The sequence below is a fragment of the Chiloscyllium plagiosum genome, chromosome 13 (genome assembly GCF_004010195.1).
Source record: "Chiloscyllium plagiosum isolate BGI_BamShark_2017 chromosome 13, ASM401019v2, whole genome shotgun sequence".
NCBI classification, from domain to species: domain Eukaryota; kingdom Metazoa; phylum Chordata; class Chondrichthyes; order Orectolobiformes; family Hemiscylliidae; genus Chiloscyllium; species Chiloscyllium plagiosum.
The window spans coordinates 7778287-7798527 of record NC_057722.1 but is presented as its reverse complement, the minus strand read 5'-3'; positions in this window follow the sequence as shown (position 1 = coordinate 7798527).

Here is a 20241-nt window from a genome sequence, read left to right as displayed (position 1 = left end):
CGATTCCATCGTGTGAGGCTTTTTGCTGGGAGCACAGGATCTATATATAAACCTTATTATTAGCGGCCTTTGTTAGAGTATTGTTTAAAACATCAAAATGATTCATTCTAACCTTGGCCTCGGGTTTTATAAAGTGTTAGCTCATTTTCCCAAAGGAAAACTAAACACTCAGTACATACTTAGATGCAAAACATGTAATGTCATGTCAGTTGAACAAACGAGCGCAAACAACAGGGATGAATGAAACAAAGAAAGGGAAACCTGTACAGAAAAGAATGATGATCAAAGTCTGCCCATCACAAAAGCAGCAACTATGAGGGAGAACTGTGACAGTGAAGAGATTACACAACAGCGAGCTTCAAAGAACAATCAAATCCTCTGTGATACAGACAAGAAACCTACAGACAGACTGTCACCTCCACATGTCAATCGAGGGAGGCTTGGGAATGCAGTAAACAGACACAAAACATGCAAGCAAGTTTACCACACCTAGCTTTCAATGTGTTCCAGCAACTGCAGAAGGTTCCAGTGTACGTTTAGAACATTGGTGATGCAGCAGCTGAGAAACAGAACTGCTTCCAATTTGTGCAAAACTCAATGTCACAAGTTACGGTTTTACAGGTATCTTCGAACCAACCTGTTCAAATATATTATTACGCACCTCTGGAGCAAGTGGGACATTAACCCAGGCCTCCTGACTCAGAGGGAGAGATACTACCACTGCGCCACAAGAGCCCAGGTAGAGTTTTATATCCTGTGTATAACTATGTTAAATATATTTTCACATACAATTAGCCACACGCACAAGTAGGCAAGGGTTTTGTCTCCGCACTTTAAAAAGTCCATTTTGATTCCATCGTGCACAGTAGAAGTCCCTCAGTGCGTGAGGACACTGGAGCCACAAGATGGAATCTAATGGAACGACAGAAAGACATGCATTACTATAGCGTTTCAACTGCCTTCTGAAATCTCTGTGTGCTTCACAGGCAATGAACTATTTCTAAACTATAGTCACTGCTTTAAAGTAGGAAACACAATAGCCAACTTGCAGGGAACGAACTCTCTGAAACAACAAATTGCAGCAACTATCAGCAGATGTGAAGTTGACTGAGGGGTGAATAGTGTTAGGACGCTGGGGCTAAAACCCTCCGATACTTCTTCATAAATATTATCCTGGGATCTTTTAGTGGAGTCGCAGGTAGATAGGATAGTGAAGAAGGAGTTTGGTATGCTTTCCTTCATTGGTCAGAGTATTGAGTACAGGAGTTGAGAGGTTATGTTGCGGCTGTACAGGACATTGGTTAGGACACTGTTGGAATATTGCGTGCAATTCTGGTCTCCCTCCTATAGGAAATATGTTGTGAAATTTGAAAGGGTTCAGAAAAAATTTACAAAGATGTTGCCAGGGTTGGAGGATTTGAGCTATAGGGAGAGGCTGAACAGGCTGGGGCTGTTTTCCCTGGAGAGTCGGAGGCTGAGGGGTGACCTTATAGAGGTTTACAAAATTATGAGGGGCATGGATAGGGTAAATAGGCAAAGTCTTTCCCCTGGGGTTGCGGAGTCCAGAACTAGAGGGCATAGGTTTAGGGTGAGAGGGGAAAGATATAAAAGAGACCTAAGGGACAACTTGTCCACACAGAGGGTGGTACATGTATGGAATAAGCTGCCAGAGGAAGTGGTGGAGGCTGGTACAATTGCAACATTTAAAAGGCATTTGGATGGGTAAATGAACAGGAGGGGTTTGGAGGGATATGGGCCAGGTGCTGGCAGGTGGGACTAGATTGGGTTGGGATATCTGGTCGGCATTGTCGAGTTGGACCGAAGGGTCTGTTTCTGTGCTGTACATCTCTATAACTCTATGACTGTACCCATGGTGGTCAACCATTTTCAAATGATCTTCCAATGAATAATGAATGGTCATGGGAGGTTCGTAAAAGATTGGGTTATTGTAAGTGATAACATTGAGACGTTGAAGTTTAGGATGTTTTTGGGACAGAAGAGGCAAGGCATCATGACCATTTGCTTCAGTTTGACTGAAGCAAATAGTATTGTACACTTTGCACCAACTCTTCTTTTCAGTGATTTGAGCCTAAAGCCCATCAGTGGGCATGGTTGGTGCATCATTCAGCTTGCCTGCATTTCTTCCAGGTGGTGTGCCCCTCTTAAAGGTGATCCTCATTTATTTTCAAGAATTTGCTGCAGACTGCCTTGGCAAGAATTGGAGGGAAATGAAATCGTGGAAAACAGAGAAAGAGAGAGAGCTCCCAGGTTTTGGGTTATGGTGCTGGAGGCAACAGTGCAGAAGATGGGAAAGAGAATACCTTGTTGCCAGAGAGGACTATTGGCTCTAATTCAGGGCAACCCGTATGGACAGAATTGGAAAGCTGGCCAGGAAGGCCCAGTTTTAAGAGTCTGGCCCTGAGGACATGAAAGCGATGTGAGAGGTGCAATGACCATTCAAAAGGGGCTTTGGATGATTGTTTGGAGAGAAATGGTGTGCAGCAATATTGGGGATAAAGCAGGGGATTGGTAACAGAATGGGTGTCGGCACAATTGACTGAATGGCCTCATTCTGCACTACGACAATTCTGTGGTTCTGTGACTTCTCGGAGTTGCTCAAGGTCAGCAAATGCACCTTCATATGTCATCTCCTACTAACTGCACTACCATCTCCTCGCACTGCCCAATGCAATACACCCTATTACTTACTGATCAGCAATTCCTTGTCATCAGGACCTACCTCACCCTTGCACACATATCAATGTTATCAGCTTCATAGCCACCCCTTTCATTTCTTCCAAATACTCCCCACTATTGAGCTATGGCAGGGGCATCACCAAAACCATCGCAACACATTCTCAGAATCATAGAATTACAGGACATGGAAACAGATCCTTTGGTCCAATTTGTCCATGCCAACCAAGTTTCCCAAACTAAAGTAGTCCCTCCGACCTGCATGTGGCCTATATCCCCCTAAAACTTACCCATCATGGACCTGTTCAAACACCTTTTAAATGTTGTAACTGTACCTGCATGTTCCACATCCTCTAGCAGTTCATTCCACATGTGAACCACCCTCTATGTGAAAAGGTTGCTCCTCAGGTTCCTTTTAAATCTTTCCCCTCTCACCTTATACCCTCTAGTTTTGGACTCCTCCACCCAAGAGAAAAGACCTTGGCTGTTCACCTTACGGATGCTCCTAATGATTTTATAAACCTCGACAAGGTCACCTCTCAACCTCCTCAGCTCCAGTGAAAGAAGTCCCACCAGCCTTTCCAGCCTCTCCTTCTAACTCAAGTCCTCCATTTCCAGTAACATCCTGCTAAGTCTTTTCTGAACCCTCTCCTATTTAATAATATCCTTCCTAGAGCAGTGTGACCAGGACTGTACACAGCACTTGAAAAAGAATGTTCTCATGTGTCTGGAGTGAAGATTGCAGATAAGTATGACTGCAGTGGACTCATGTGAGAACTTTCCTTTTGGGGACAGGCAGTGAGGTACAAGTGAGGGATGCTGAAACATTTACATTTGCCAAATATATAGTTTTGAACTGTAAAGGTGTGTGGAGTGGTCTGACTTTTAAGATTTTGGCTGCGGTGGTACATAAGAGATGGATTGAGGCTTGTGCAGCAACTGAAATATTGGAATGGAACCAAATGGGACTGCGTTGATAGAACCAGATTCTCTCCATCCACCCACGGACAGTTTGCTGGAGCTGAGAGACCCACCAACGCCTCCATTGGCGGCCTCCAAATTCCTCCAAAGCACACCATTAGAAAGCAAGCTCTAAAGGCACTGCCCAAAGGATTCAAACCCATTAATTCACAACACCAATGGCTTTGGTGTCAACAAGTGTGGTGCTGAAAAAGCACAGCAGGTCAGGCAGCATTCTGAGGAGCAGGAGAGTTGACGTTTCGGGCAGGAACCCCACATCAGGAATCCAATTGCTTCCTTTTGATTGATAGGTTTCACATTTAGGTGCAGGATCCTCACTTGGTTGGGTGGCAGAATGGATTAATGGCCAAGTTCAGAGTAGGTATTCCTTGCTACCTGCAGCCATCCTCAGGCTCTCCATAGCAACCCAAAGTTAGTAAATACAGTCTAGGATGAATGTATTGTAACTGCTGCCAGGATAATGGGTATTGACTGCAAGGAACATATGGTCATTGCGACACGCCATTTAGTGATTGATATACTGGTAGCTCTTGCTATAACAGAACATTTCCCACTTAACAGTTGAATCCCCAGTGCCAAATGCATCCCCTGCAGCATAGCAAACCTTGCCAGCCTGGCACATCCACATTGGGCTATGCCCACTCTTTGCTTCTGGCATGCCCACAGAACAGCAACACTCAGGTAGAGTCAGTAAGGGTGTAGTTGGTGGCCACCACCAATTCTCATCAGTTTCCTTAGCCCAGGCATCCATGGGTGCAATGGACCAAAATCACACAACTTTTCGGTCCTCGCGTAGAGAAAATGTTTGACCTGTAACATCTCTATTCTTGGTTCTGGTCTATAAAATGAATGTAGAACTATGTGATACCACAGCAACTTGCACACTTTGGGGCCATGGGGGCAGGACCAGTTGGCTGGGCTGGACTGGGGACATACCTACTTGCCCCACTTGTGATAGAGGTGACAGTGCAATTACTCAGACCTGCCTCTGGGCAGACAACTGAAGATGTCCACTGTGAGAGAAAGTGGAATTTGGTTTAAAGTCATCCAAAAGGCAGTACCTTGAATTATTAACCTCAATTACATTTCCAAACCTTTGGGGTTCGGGACGAATGATTTGAACCACGCTGAAGCAAGACTATTCCCACATTTTAAGATTCAGGCCGACTTCATGTGTGTTCCTGTGTGATGATATATGAACAAGTAATATATACCTGTTTTGCAATCAGCTTGTTTTACCTGATGACAAAAATAATTCTTCCCCAGGCTGTGGGGGGTAAAAATGTAGTCTTAACACTTTCGGCAATTCAAAAGCCGACATTAATTACATGTACTCTGCATTATTTGCAAGCTATTAATCACAGCTTTAAAGGGAATTAATTAAGTTGACTAACATCAATTTAGGCAATTAATAATGGGTAGGCTTCTTATGAATAGACCAGACATGGAAACACCCATTTCTTTGATGGAGGCCTTTAGGTGCATGTTAGGAGTTGAGTCACTTTGTAGAATTACCAGTGAAACAGCATACTGTCTATAGAGACTTGCTACTTTGCTCATGGAGCCCTGACTGCTTACCTAGTTTTGGACCATGCAAGTCACCTTATTGTGTACAGTAGATGGTGTTAGATAGATCGTTCAAAGTTATCAACAAATTCTATATGTTGTGTCTGTGGGCCATTCCCTATCTTGAACTGACTCTTAGTGCAATAGAGGAGAAGTGGAAAAATGGCCACATCACCCTTGTGTCTCTCCATGTGTCTGACATGGATGACCATTTGTAAGGTGACTTTGTAGGTTGTGTCCTCCTTATATGTTTTCCGGGAGTACGGGGATTAATACATATTGTACGGCTGCATCCTTCAAATTGCCTCATATGAATTCTTTCTCCATTCAGTCATTATAACTTTCATCTGGAGATTCCTCCCGGCTGAGAGAGGCACATGGATTATTAATGATCATAGAAATATGTGAGCTATGAGAGCCAGCCTTGTGCTGTGTGTGACGACGGCAGAGTTTCGACTCAGGTTATTTGTTTGTTGACAAGTAGATATAGGAGAACTCCGAAAGGAGCTTACAAACTACAGTGCAGACTCTATCATTTGTGCTGAGGAATAGCTAAACATCCGAGAGTGTGCAATTTGAAATGAGGAATTTAGATAATTCAAACTGAGCTATTTTAGGGAGATTTGCAATTTGCTGCCTTTTGAATCAAATCAAAGATAACTTGATGTGTTTCCGGAGGTAGGAAAGGATCTGAGAGTTATTTGAGTAAGCTCGATTTGAGCCCAACCAAAAGCAAGCGTGAAAGATGATATATAAGACCATGTACCTTTCCTTCCTATCCCCAGCATCCACACCTGTAGGATTTTTTTAAATCACTTGCTGCACAATATTTTTCTTGGCTAATTTCACCTTCTTTCCTATATTATCTCATCCACCAACTTCCAACGAACTCCACACCAACAGAAAGACCGCCACTTAGTGCTAACTGACACATCCAGAAAGTATTTGCCTGTGTGCAGTTTGCTGTGGATCAGACATGATGTCAACAGAAAATGTCAGAGGCAGAGAAACTGTCAGACCTGCTGAGCAGATAGTCTTCGTGTGTGGCTTCAGGAAGGTAGAGCAAGTGAATCAATTAACTAGAAAACAATTTGAAAGGGAAACAAACTGAGGCGATACAGAAGTAACAAACTAATGCATTCAGCACTTTTCAGAGGACGTTTATTTTTTTGTGGGGGATCTGGGGTCATGTCTCAATTGCCATTTGTGATCCTGGGGCATCAAGCAATATGAAGAGGAGTTGGGAGGCCATATTCCAGCTGTACAGGACATCGGTTCAATTGATACTGTGTTCAATTCTGGTCTCCTTGCTATAGAAAAGATGTTAGCAAACTTGAAAGGTTTCAGAAAAGATTTACAAGGATGTTGCTGGCTATTTTCCCTGGAGCATCGGAGGCTGAGGGCTTATAATATCATGAGGGGCTTGGAAAGGGTGAATAGCATTTTCCTAGGATAGGGGAGTCCAAAAACTAGAGGGTATATATTTAAGGTGAGAGGGGAGAAATTTAAAAAGGATCTAAGGGGGAACATTTTCATGCAGAGGGTGGTGCGTGTATGGAATGAACTGCCAGAGAAAGTGGTGGAGGCTGATACAATTATAACATTTAAAAGGCATTTGATTGGTATATGAATAGGAAGGGCTTAGAGGGATATGGGCCACATGCTGGACTAGATTAATTTAGGATATCTGGTCGGCATGGATGGGTTGGACCGAAGGGTCTGCTTCTGTGCTGTACAACTCTATGACTCAATAGCAGCCTTTGTTACTAATTATGGGGTAGTTCAGGAGTGACAACTGTTGGCTGGTTTATCATATTTACTCCTCGTGGCTTTCGCTCTTACCTCGACAGCATGAGGACCACCCAAACAGTAATAGCCAAACCAATGGCTGCCAAAACTCTTGTCTTTAAGTCAGGATGTTATGGGCTCATAGCAGAGAATTGAGTGCACAATACCAGGTGTCATTGTGCCCAGGGACTGTGTAGTGATTGGAACAAGGCTGGCCAAGTGGATCTCATTGAGTGTATGTTCCCTGATTGGGCCAAAAAAGGAGTCCTAGCTGACAGATATAAACAGGAGTTTCAGAGATTCTTCTCAGTCTAGCGACTGACTCTGAGCTGGCTGGTCAGAGTCCATGTACTATGCAAATGTGAATAAAGGATGACTTGGTGATGGGATACCAGCCTCTGTGGTGTTATTTCAGAATAATACACTGCTGGTGATGTTTTCAGATGAGATGATAAACCGAAACTAGACTAGACAGAGCAGATGCAGGGAGGACATTCCCGACGGTGGGTAACCCAGGGGTCACAGTCTGAGGATTCAGGGTAGACCATTTAGAATGGAGATGAGGAGACATTTCTTCACGCAAGGAGTGGTGAGCCTGTGGAATTCATTACAGCAGAAAATTGTTGGTGCCAAAACATTGAACGTATTCGAGAAGTGGTTAGATATAGCACTTAGGGTGATTGGGATCAAACGTTAATGGGAGAAAGCAGGGTTAGGCTATTAAGTTGGATGATCAGCTGCGATCATGATGAATGGTGAAGCAGGCTCAAAGGGCCGAATGGCCTCCTCATGCTCCTACCTTCTAAGCTCCTACCTTAAAGCTCCATTTGCTCTTTCAGGTAGACTTGAAAGACCCTCATGACCCTATTTCCAAAAAGAGCAAATGATTTATTCTCTGGTCTCCTGGTCAATATTTATCACTCAACTAAAAGGATGAAAGAAAACAGATCATCCGGTCATTACCGGCTGTGAATGAACTGGCTACATTAACTGCACTTAAAAAGCATCATTTGAGTACCAAGCACTCCAAGCCTTTGGAAGGATGTGAAAGGTGCTATAGAAATGTAAGTCTTGCTTTCCTTTGCTGTTGTAGAATATGTTTTGTGTGAGTGTGATCTGAACAGTTAAAAAGTGAGGTGTTTATCGGATGACAGCATCAATTGATCACTAATAATAGGAGAGACTAGGCAATGATAGCATCCAACAAGAGACGAGGTGATGCCTTCAAAAAGCACCAGATCCTGAGATCCCATGGCCTCAGCATGTGTTCTCTCTTCACCCTGGTGGTTTGGCCTCAGAAATTCTGCTCTTTGCCAGTTGCTGACAGATTCATGGTAAGAGGTATGAGCCTTTAAATGTCTCCTAACAAGACCGTAAAAGCTTCCAGTGCAGTTCAACAACATATGAGCACTGGAATATCCATGTACGCTAACAACAAAATAATCAAAGTCAGAGTGGGAAAACACAAATGGACAGAAATGCATTCAAGGCTACACTGATGATATATGAAGCGGTGTAGATGGGATCAGATTGGCACATAAGATTGTCTGAGCCTTCACGCAGAGTTAGAGACACTATGCCTGAGACTTTGTGGTGTGCTGATCCTTTTCTTCCTTAATTATTCAACAGCGTTAATAAATAGGTGTTGGGAAACTGCTCCAAGAGCAGAATCGTAATACTGTGGTTTCTGTAATGTGCAGTTTGAGAGAGGGTGGTGTAGCAACAACTGCAGACAGTGTCTTTTAGATGTTGCCAGTTTTCCTACATCCACATCTAAAAGCGTCTGTGCACATTCATGTCATTGTTTGTTTGTGAGAAGGTAACAAATAAAACGAGATGAGTTACTGTTTTTCTTTCCATTCTGTCTCACACATCTTCTTTGCGTTGTTGACCCATGCCCACCCCACCCCCTCACCTACCCCCTCCGTCAACAATCCATTGTTTGGAAACCTTCAGTCCACAGGGCTGCATTCTAACTGACCTGAAGGTAGTGATGGCTGAAAGATGATAGAAAATAGGGAGTTGGGGTGTCGATTATCACACACAACAGATCCTGTGGGATCCCCCCCACCTCAGTTGGCATTGATTGACAGGGGTAGGGAGCCATGGGGGGAGGGGTAGGGGGATTAATCTGTTCTGTCCACGGGGAATTAGGGCACATTGGAGGTCTCAATGTCAATTCTGAGCTTCAGTTTGGTCCCAGACGGAAACAAGCAGCTTTTTTTTTACCAAAAGAGACACTTGGAAATGAACATAAAAGTTATACTGGACCCCCAGTTTAAGGTATACAAGACATCTCGGAATAGTATGGTCACTGACATGTTGTTTTTCACCTTTTTCTCTTTCTTAGTTGGGATGGTGGGCGGCAGGAGTGTCTTCATGATTTCAGAATTAGGATCTTTTGGAGGGAAATTGGAGCCCAACAATGTCTCTTCTTCCTCAGACAGCTGAGGAAATTTGGCATGACGGCAAAGCGTCTTGCCAATTTTTACAGATGCACCATCGAGAGCATTCTGTCTGGATGTATCAGGACCTGGTATGGTCATTCAAGATCGGAGAAGGTTACAGAGAGTGCTGAACTCAGCCTGGACAATCACAAAGGCCAACTTCCCATCTATAGAATCCATCTACCAGGCCCGCTGTCAAGGAAAGGACGCCAGCATTCTCAATGATCCATTCCACTCTGGCAATGTTTTTCTACAACCTCTACCATTGGAGAGAAAGTACAGAAGCCTGAACACATGCGCCAGCCAGTTTTGAAACAGTTTCTACCCTATTATCGTTAGAATACTGAATGGACTCAAACTCTTAACATTCGCCTGTGTCTGTGTTTTTGTTTTTGCCACTATTTACCTATTATTTACTTATCCATACTACTTAACTATACGATCTGCCTGTATTGCTCGCAAGATAAAGCTTTTCACCGTGCCTTGGTGCACATGACAATAACTTCAATTCAATTCAATTCGATTCAGACAAGCTCCTGGGGCAGAGGGGGAATTAGAAGCCAAAGAAGTTGGAGGCCGAAAAGGAGGAGGTGAAAGGCCCGGTGGTAAAACATGGGAGTTGCCCTCTTATATTCCTCATGCTACCCCATGAGTAAGCATCACGTCACCAGCTAACATCTTCTCCAGCTTCAGATGAAAGTCACCAATGATGTTAACAGTGGGAAAGCTTCTGTATTTGAATATTCCATGGCACAGTTATTCCCGAACCTTATCGTGTTGGAAGCCGGGTGGAGAGTATCTGCTCTGTAACATAAAATCCTACAGCATAGGAAGCCCACTCCAAATGAGCAGGAGTAGCATTTTTAGGCTGGTGTAGCTAATGTTGTCATTTCCTAAGACTGAGTTGGAATGGCCTGAAAGAAGCAGAAACTGGCAGAATCAGTTCTGGCTGGAGGAAAGTGTAGAACAGATGCTGCCTTCTTTCGGATCAGTGGTGCTGGAAGAGCACAGCAATTCAGGCAGCATCTGAGGACAGGCAAAATCGACGTTTCGGGCAAAAGCCCTTCATCAGGAATAAAGGCAGAGAGCCTGATGAAGGGCTTTTGCCCGAAACGTCGATTTTGCCTGTCCTCAGATGCTGCCTGAATTGCTGTGCTCTTCCAGCACCAATGATCCAGAATCTGGTTTCCAGCATTTGCAGTCATTGTTTTTACCTCGCTGCCTTCTTTCTGTCAGACCCTTATCGGCCACTGCTGTGATAAAAATCAACACTGAAAGAGATAATCAACAATCTAAATTAGATTCCCTACAGTGTGGAAACAGGCCCTTCAGCCCAACAAGACCACACTGACCCTCCCAGTCCCATTCCCTCTCACCAATGCACCTAACACTATAGGCAATTTAGCATGGCCAATTTGCCTGACCTGCATATCTTTGGACTATGGGAGGAAACCAGAGCAAACCCAAGCAGACACAGGGAGAATGTGCAACCTCCACACAGACAGTCACCCAAGGCTGGAATCAAACCTGGGACCCTGGTGCAGTGAGGCAGCAGTGCTAACCACTGAGCCACCATGCCACCCTAGAATGTTAACTAACAGAATGTTATGTTGCATTGTGAGGGAGGTGGAATGCAAGGGGAGGGAAATTAGACTTCACTTCTACATGGCATTGGTGAGACCATATCTGGAGTACAGTGTACAGTACTGGTCACTGTACTTACAGAAGGATGTTAATGAGTTGGAACAGTTCAGAGAAGGTTTCCTCAAATAATAACTGGTTAGAGCAAACTGACTAATGAGGAAAGGCTGGACAGGCTATGCCTGTATCATGTGGAGTTTACGAGGGTCAGAGGTGACTTAATTGAAACATTTAAAATCCTGAGGGGACTTGAACAAGTGGAGGTGGAAAGGCAGTTTCATCATGAGGAAGAATCTAGAACTTGGGGTCATGATTTTAAAATAAGGTTTACTCCTTTAAAACAGCAATAGAACACAGAACAAAGAGCATTGAACAATACAGCACAGCAGAGGCCCTTTGGCCCTCAATGTTGTGCTGACCTTTTATCCTACTCTAAGATCAGACTAACCTACATACCCTTCATTTTACTATCATCCATGTGCCTATCCAAATGTCGCTTAAATGTCCCTAATGTATCTGACTCTACCGCCACCACTGGCAGAGAATTCCTCACACCCACCACTCTCTGTGTAAAGAACCTTCCTCCCCAAAACCTTCTTCCAATCACCCTAAAATTATGCCCTCTTGTGATAGCCACTTCCACCCTGGGAAAATGTCTCTGGCTATCCACCCTATCTGTGCTTCTCATCATCCTGTACACCTCTATCAAGTCACATCTCATCCTTCTTCGCTCCAATGAGAAAAGCCCTAGCTCCCTCAACCTTTCTTCATAAGACATGCCCTCCAGTCCAGGCAGCATCCTGGTAAATCTCCTCTGCAACCTCTCTAAAGCTTTCACATCCTTCCTATAATGAAGCCACCAATACCGAACACAACATTCCAAGTGTGGTCTAACCAGGGCTTTATAGAGCTTCAGCATAACCTCACGGCATTTAAACTCATTCCCTCTGCTAATGAAAGCCAACACACCATACACTTTTTAACAACCCTATCAACTTGGGTGGCAACTTTGAGGGATCTATGGACGTGGTCCCCAAGGTCCTTCTGTTCCTCCTCACTGCCAAGAATCCTGTCTTTAACCCTGCAATCTGCATTCAAACCCGACCTTTCAAATTGAATCACTTCACACTTTTCCAGGTTGAACCCCATCTGCCACTTCTCAGAGCAGTTCTGCACCTTGTCTCAATGTCCTGTTGCAACCTACAACAGCCCTCCACACCATTCACAACTCCACCAACTTTTGTGTCATCAGCAAACTTACGAATCCACCCTTACACTTCCTCATCCAAAAATCACACAGAGCAGAGGTCCCAGAACTGACCCCTGTGGAACACCATTGGTCACTGAGCTCCAAGCTGAATACTTTCTATCCACTACCACCCTCTGTCTTCTATGGCCCAGCCAATTCTGTATCCAGACACCCAAATTTCCCTGTTTCCATGCGTCCTTACTTTCTGAATAAGCGTACCATAGGGAAACTTATCAAACACCTTGCTAAAGTCCATGTACACCACATCCGCTACTCTACCATCATCAAAGTGTTGTGTCACATTCTCAAAGAATTCAACAAAGCTTGTGAGGCATAACCTAGCCCTCACAAAACTTTGTTGACTATCTCTAATCAAACTCTGGTTTTCCAAATAATCATAAATCCTGTCTCACAAAATCCTCTTTTATAATTTTCCTACCACTGATACAAGACTGACTGGTCTGTAATTCCCAGGGTTATCTCTATTCCCTTTCTTGAACAAGGGAATAACATTTGCCACGCTCCAATGACCTGGCACTACTCCAGTGGACAATGAGGATGCAAAGATCATTGCCAAAGGCACAGCAATCTCTTCCCTCACTTCCCTTAGTAACCTTGGGTATATCCCATATGGACTTATCTATCCTCACGTTTTTCAAAGTTTTCAGCACATCTTCCTTCTTAACATCAATCTGTTTGAGCATTTCAGTCTGATTCATGTTGTACTCACAAACAACAGGTTCCTCTCACTAGTGAATACTGAAGCACAGTATTCACTACCCCTTGTACCTCCTCTGACTCCAAGCACAACTTCCCTCCATTTTCCCTGAATGGGCCTACCTTTACTCTGGCCGTCCTCTTGGTCCTCACATAAGTGTAGAATGCCTCAGAGTTTTCCTTAATCCTAACTGCTAAAACTATTTCATGCCCCCTTCTAGCTCTCTTAAGTCCATTTTTCAATTCCTTCCTGGCTACCTTGTAACCCTCTAGAGCCCTGTCTGATCCTTGCCTCCTTAACCTTAAGTAAGCTTCCTTCTTCCTCTTGAGTAGATATTCCACATCCCTTGTCATCCAAGGTTCCTTCACCCTACCATCCCTTCCTTGCCTCAGTGGGACAAACCAATTCAGCATTTACATCAAGTGCTCCCTAAATCATCTCCACATATCTGTTGTGCATTTCCCTGAGATTATCTGTTCCCAATTTTGGTGCCTCAGTTCCTGCCTAAAAGCCTTGTAATTTCCCCCTCCCTCAATTAAATACTTGACAATACCAAGCACCAAATCCAACATGGTCTCTCCTCTAGTCGGCCTATCAACATAATGAGTCAGGAGTACGCCTGACACAACCTGCTCCTTCCAAACTATTTGCACTAAGGAGATTCCAATCAATATTAGGGAAGTTGAAGTCACCTATGACAACAACCCTGTTACTTCTGCACCTTTCCAAAATCTGCCTTCCAATCTGCTTCCCTGTGTCTCTTTTTCTATTGGGGCAGTCTATAGAAAACTCCCAATAAAGTGACTGCTCCTTTCCCATATCCATACTAACTCAGTGAACAACCCCTCCTCGTTGACCTCGCTTTCCATAGCTGTTCTACTATCCCTGATTAGCAATGCCACTCCCCCACCTCTTTTACTTCCACCCCCTCCCCCCCCCAACACCTCAACCCTGGAACATCCAACAACCATTCCTGTCCTTTTATATCCAAGTCTCCATAATGGCACAACATCGTAGCTCCAAGTACCGATCCATGCTCTGCGTTTGTCACCCTTATTCCTGGTACTTCTTGCACTAAAATAGACACACTTAAACCCATCACACTGACTGCAACTTTTCCTTATCAACTGTCTACCCTTCTTCACAGGCTCTCTGCACTTTATCTCCCTGTCCACCAGCTACCCCATCCTCTGATCCGTAGCTCCAGTTCCCATTCCCTACCAAACTTGTTAAAAGCCTCCCGTAGATGAGGAAACATTTTTTCTCTGAGGCTTGTGAGTCTTTGAAATTCCCTTCCTCAAAAGACAGTGGATGCAAAATCTTTAAACATTTTTAAGAAAGGTGTTGGTAGATTCTTGATAACCAAGGAGATGAAAGACTATAGGGGTATGCAGGAATGCAGAGTTGGGGTTAAAATAAAATTAACCATGATCTTGTTGAACAGTGGAGCAAGCTTGAAAGGCCTACGGACCTACATTTGTATTCTTGTACACAATCCCATCGCACTTTTGCCTTGCAATTGCAGAAGGTGTAACGCCTGCCCATTTACTTCCTCCGTCCTCACTATCCGGAACCCCAAACACACCTTCGAGGAGTAGCAATGATTTATCTACACTTCAACTTAATCTAGTCCACTGTATTCGCTGCTCACAGTGTGGTCTCCTCTACAGTGGGGAAACAAAACACAGGCTGGACAATCGCTTTGCAGAACACCTCTGTTCTGTCTGCATAAGTGATCTTGAGCTTCCAGTTGCCTGCCACTTCAGCATGTCCCCTGGCCAACACCTGTCTTGCGTTCACCGCGGTGCTCCGGCGAAGCTGGTAGAACAACAGCTACGTTTCCAGTTGGGGACCCTGCAGCCATCTGGACAAATATTGAGTTCAATAATTTCATGGTTTAAGCACCTACTCCCATGTCCTTACCCAATCCCCATATATCAGGCCTTGTCATTTCATAAGCTGTTGCCACCAACAGTCCATTGTCATCCACTAATAGTCTACATTAGCAGCTGGTCATTCTCCCAGGCTGACCTTTACCCACTCCTTTGTCAGTCCAACTGTTGTTATTTATCTCTCTGAGCCCCATCTCCACCTATCGTTTATTCTCCCTCCACCCCACCTTTAGCATATATATGCTGTAAACCTCTTTCCTCGCTGCAATCAATTCTGAAGAAGGGTCAGTGGACCCAAAAAAAATAACTCTGCTTTCTCTCCACAGATGCTGCCAGACGTGCTGTGTTTTCCCAGCTATTTGTGCTTTTGTTAGTCTTGTTTGTTGTTCATTTGTTCATCTATATTCTCATGCTTGCTTTCAGTAATCACAACAGTTTCCTCAGAATGTTTTGGACGGATGTACATTGTTATGCTGATTATTGGTGACTGAGCAAATCCAGACAGAAGTAACTCACTGCATCTCAATTTCTTCAATATTTTGCCCCATAATGATGATGATGCTTATCAGTTCTGTAACACAAACTAAAAGGAACATAGATCAAACATCACCTTAACAGGCAAACCAATACATCGAACAAGCCTATTAGTGAATTTGAGATATATCTTTAGCTGTGCACCATACTTCTGGAAAGATATCTAACAATGCATCTCCAGCAGGTTTCAGAGAGTCTCTCTCTCACTGCAACTCCCAGGTCATTTACTCTATGCCACTCTCTCCCCACCCCCACCCTCCCATACTTCTGGAAAGATATCTAACAATGCATCTCCAGCAGGTTGCAGGGAGTCTCTCTCTCACTGCAACTCCCAGGTCATTTACTCTATGCCACTCTCTCCCCACCCCAACCCTCCTCTAGCTTATCTCTCCACGCTTCAGGCTCTCTGCCTTTATTCCTGATGAAGGGCTTTTGCCCGAAACGTCGATTTTGCCTGTCCTCGGATGCTGCCTGAATTGCTGTGCTCTTCCAGCACCACTGATCCAGAATCTGGTTTCCAGCATCTGCAGTCATTGTTTTTACCTTCCTGCCAGCCCAGTTCCAATTTCCTGTGTCCCTCAAAAACTATTTCTCCTCGAAGGATTATTTCAGGGCTAACTTTCATCTGCATGGCCCATTTCAATAACTCATTGTCCCATGAATCTCCAACGATGCCATCTGCTTTGTCCTCTTCATTCAGAGATCTACAGCTCAAACAAAGGCCCATCAGTGTCTGTCATTAATAAATACCTAACTATTTCAATTCCATTTTCTAGCACTTGGCCCACAACCTCTTTTTTTTAATTTGTTCAGTTTTTGTAGGATGTGGCATCACTGGCTGGTCAACATTTATTGCCTGTCCCTAGTTGCCCTTGAGAGGATGATGTGAACTGCCTTTTTGAACCATTGCAGTCCACTTACTGTGGATTGATCCACAATACTATCAGGGAGAGAATTCCAGGATTTTGACCCAGCGACAATGAAGGACCAGCGATATATTTCCAGGTCAGGACAATGAGTGGCTTGGAGGGGAACTTGAATGTGCTGGTGTTCCCATATATCTGCTTCCCCTGTCTTTCTAGATGGAAGTGATTGTGGGTTTGGACGATGCTGCCTGAGGATCTTCAATGCATCCTTAAATGTTATGAGGTTTTCTGACTGTAGCACCCTTATAGGCAGCCAGATCCAAATTCCCAGCAGCCTCTGGGTGAAAAAGGTTTTCCTCACATCCTTTTCAAACCTTCTACCCTTTAATTAAAGCTGTGCCCCCTGTCATTGATCCCTCTACCAAGGGAAAAAAAAGTCCTTCCCGTCTACCCTTACAATTTAAACATCTCAATCACATTTCCCCTCTCAATCTTCTTTGCTCTAAGGAAGACAACACCAATCTGTCCAATCTCTCTTCCTAACAGAAGTCCTCCTGCCCAAGGAATGCGCTGGTAAATGTCCTCTGCACCCTCTCCAGTGCAATCACATCCCTCCTATAATGTGGATTCCAGAACTGCACACAGAACTCTGGTTGTGGCTTAACCAATCTTTTATACAGTTCAGGCGTAGCCTCCTTGATCTTAAACCCTGTACCTGGGGCTAACACTGGCAGGTATAACGAAACAAAGCACTGCGGATGCTAGAAATCCGAAACACACAAAAACAGAAAGCGCTGGAGAAATTCAGCAAGTCTTTGTGGAGAAAGAAACAGAGTTAATATTTTGAGTTCAGTGATCATTCTTCAGAATGCCTACAGACAATATATTTTTCATCTCAGGATGGTGTGTGGTTTGGGGGAGGGAGCGACTGACTTTCATGTGGTGGTGTTGCCATGCGTCTGTCACCCTCTCTGATTTGTAGAGGTATTGGTCTGGCAAGGCTGTAACAAAAGAGCCTTGGTGAGTTGCTGCAGTGAATGTAGTTGATGGCATCTCTGCCCGTAATTGACCGAGTCGCAGGTGGTGGATAGACTGCCTTGCATATTTTTGGAGTTGAACCTATCTAGGACATCACACGACTGCAGTGTTTCAAGAAGGCAGCTCACTACTGCCTTCTCCTGGGCAATTAGGATAGGGCAATAAATGCTGGCCTAATCAGCAATGCCCAAATCCATTGAATGAACATATTTTTCAAAAGCAGTTACGTGTAACGTTTGACTCGACTGGTGAATAGCACTGCTGGACAATGAAAGATTCTTGTATAACGTTAAAAGCAATTTGATGATTAGCAAACACAATCTTAATAGTTTATTGTCTCAGTAAATGAGGGAAAGGTGATGTGGGACCTGATGTCTGATAGCTTTAATGAATCTCAACCAGCCGGCTAGATTGCAATGACAACAATTGGAAAATGTGTCATTGAGTGTTATTTACCAAGAGGATTGCACACATTATATTTGTGTTTTGTCATGTGTCCTACACATAAATTGTTGCCTATCAAATATGATATTTCTCAATTAATTTCCTTTCAAAGGGAGTTAACTAAATATGGTAATTTATCTATACCATTGAGGCTGCTTTGAAATGTGATAAATTCACTCTGGCAAAACTGCTGTGAATTTTTCAGTTAATACTAATATGAGCAAACAAAATTCCTCAAATCATGGTGATCAGGGCCAGCAGAAGTTACTCTCTGGCACACTGAATAACCACCCCTTGGTCTTATGGCAGAGGTATCAAACTCAGGAACAGGCGTCAAGTCAATGCACCAATTCTGGGTCGGACTTGCGTTCCATGCCTTGAACCAGCATGTATCAGCAGATATACGCAGGTCAGTGAGTACACTGTGCAATAAGTAACTAACACTGTTTGAGTTTAAATGGAAGAATTTTCGGAGAAGAACCAAGTTCTGTGTTTCAGTTCAAAGTTTGGGAGAAGATTTGTAGCTCGGGTGCTTGTTGTTGTGGTTCTGTTCGCCGAGCTGGGAATTTGTGTTGCAGACGTTTCGTCCCCTGTCTAGGGGACATCCTCAGTGCTTGGGAGCCTCCTGTGAAGCTCTTCTGTGATGTTTCCTCCGGCATTTGTAGTGGTTTAAATCTGCTGCTTCCAGTTGTCAGTTCGAGCTGTCCGTTGCAGTGGTCGGTATATTGGGTCCAGGTCTTATTGATTGAATCTGTGGATGAGTGCCATGCCTCTAGGAATTCCCTGGCTGTTCTCTGTTTGGCTTGTCCTATAATAGTAGTGTTGTCCCAGTCGAATTCATATTGCTTGTCATCTGCGTGTGTGGCTACGAAGGTTAGCTGGTCGTGTCGTTTCGTGGCTAATTGATGTTCATGGATACGGATCGTTAGCTGTCTTCCTGTTTGTCCTATGTAGTGTTTTGTGCAGTCCTTGCATGGGATTTTGTACACTACATTGGTTTTGCTCATATTCTCTACTTCTCTTTGTTACAATAATTTCAAAAGGATCCCTTATACAGTGTAAAACATTCTGAGGGAGGATCACTAGACCCGAACCGTTAACTCTGATTTCTCTGCACAGTTGTTGCCAGACCTGCTGAGCTTTTCTAGCAATTTCTGTTTGTTTCAGTCACTATCAAATATCCTTCCATTTAACACTGAGACTCTGGTAATAGCTGCAGATTCAACCACATCAATATCTGGCTTGGGAAATTAATGTGATCAATTTTCCATCTTCTCTGCTGAGCTTTTTCTGACAACTTGCTTAGGAAGGAGGCTGCAAAGGAGTTGGTTGTCCTTTTCTTCCTCTCTCGTGAATCGGATTCCTGTGAGTGTGGAGTTGATGATCCGGTGTGTGTTCTCTATTTCTGTGTTTTTAATGATTACAAAGGTGTCATCAATGTATCTGACCCAGAGTTTGGGTTGAATTTGCGGTAAGACTGTTTGTTCTGTGTTTCAGTGCATCACAAAGTGTAAAGGAAACTCAATAAAAAATCCTTTCGGTTCCGCCAGGCTTGTTTTATTTTTTGAAAGTAGTGTGCAGCTGACAGCTGAGTAGACTGAGGGACCTAAGAGATGCTGTTGAAATCAGGTTCTGTGAGAGGCTGAGAGAAGAGGACAATGTGATTTGGTTTTGATATCCTTCTAAAGAACGATTTGAATGTGGGAATCATTGCAAGAAATCATTCAGGCAAATTCCATTTACATGAGGAGAAGTATGTGAGGACAAAAATGGTTGGATGAATAAGGTGATAGGATTTAATTAAGAAAAACCTATGTGGGCCAGAAACCCAGTTGGACCAAATGGCCTGTTTCTATGCTGTACATTCTAATGTGAGTCTAAGTCATAAGGATTAGAGCACAAAAGTATGGTTGAAAGGATAAAATGACACTTGTGATATCTTTCCCCTCCATGTCTATAACTAGATGGTTAAGTTAGGAAGCCTGATGCTACAGTGGTAGCATTGTTACTTCTCATCCAGAAGCTTTGGGTTTGAGTGTGTTCATGGTGTGGCCAAAGAGGTTGATTGCCAACCTGTAAATCTGTCAATGCAGGATATGGCTGGCATTAAAAGGAGGAGCACCTCCTGCTCAGCTACCCAGCAGAAGGCAATGGCAAACCATTGCTCATTGTTATACTCATGAGTGTGGATCAATCCAATGGTAGCCCATGGCCCAACCCCTTTGTAAATGAGGACAGAAGAAAAGGCGGGCTTAAATGTTCTGAAGAAGGTTAATTAGAGCACACAGCTTTAAAGATGATTTGGTGCAGTGCCTGTTTGAAGATGCAGATTTCTCTTTCAAACTAATGTTTTTTTCCACGTGTGGAACATTCCAGACCAAAG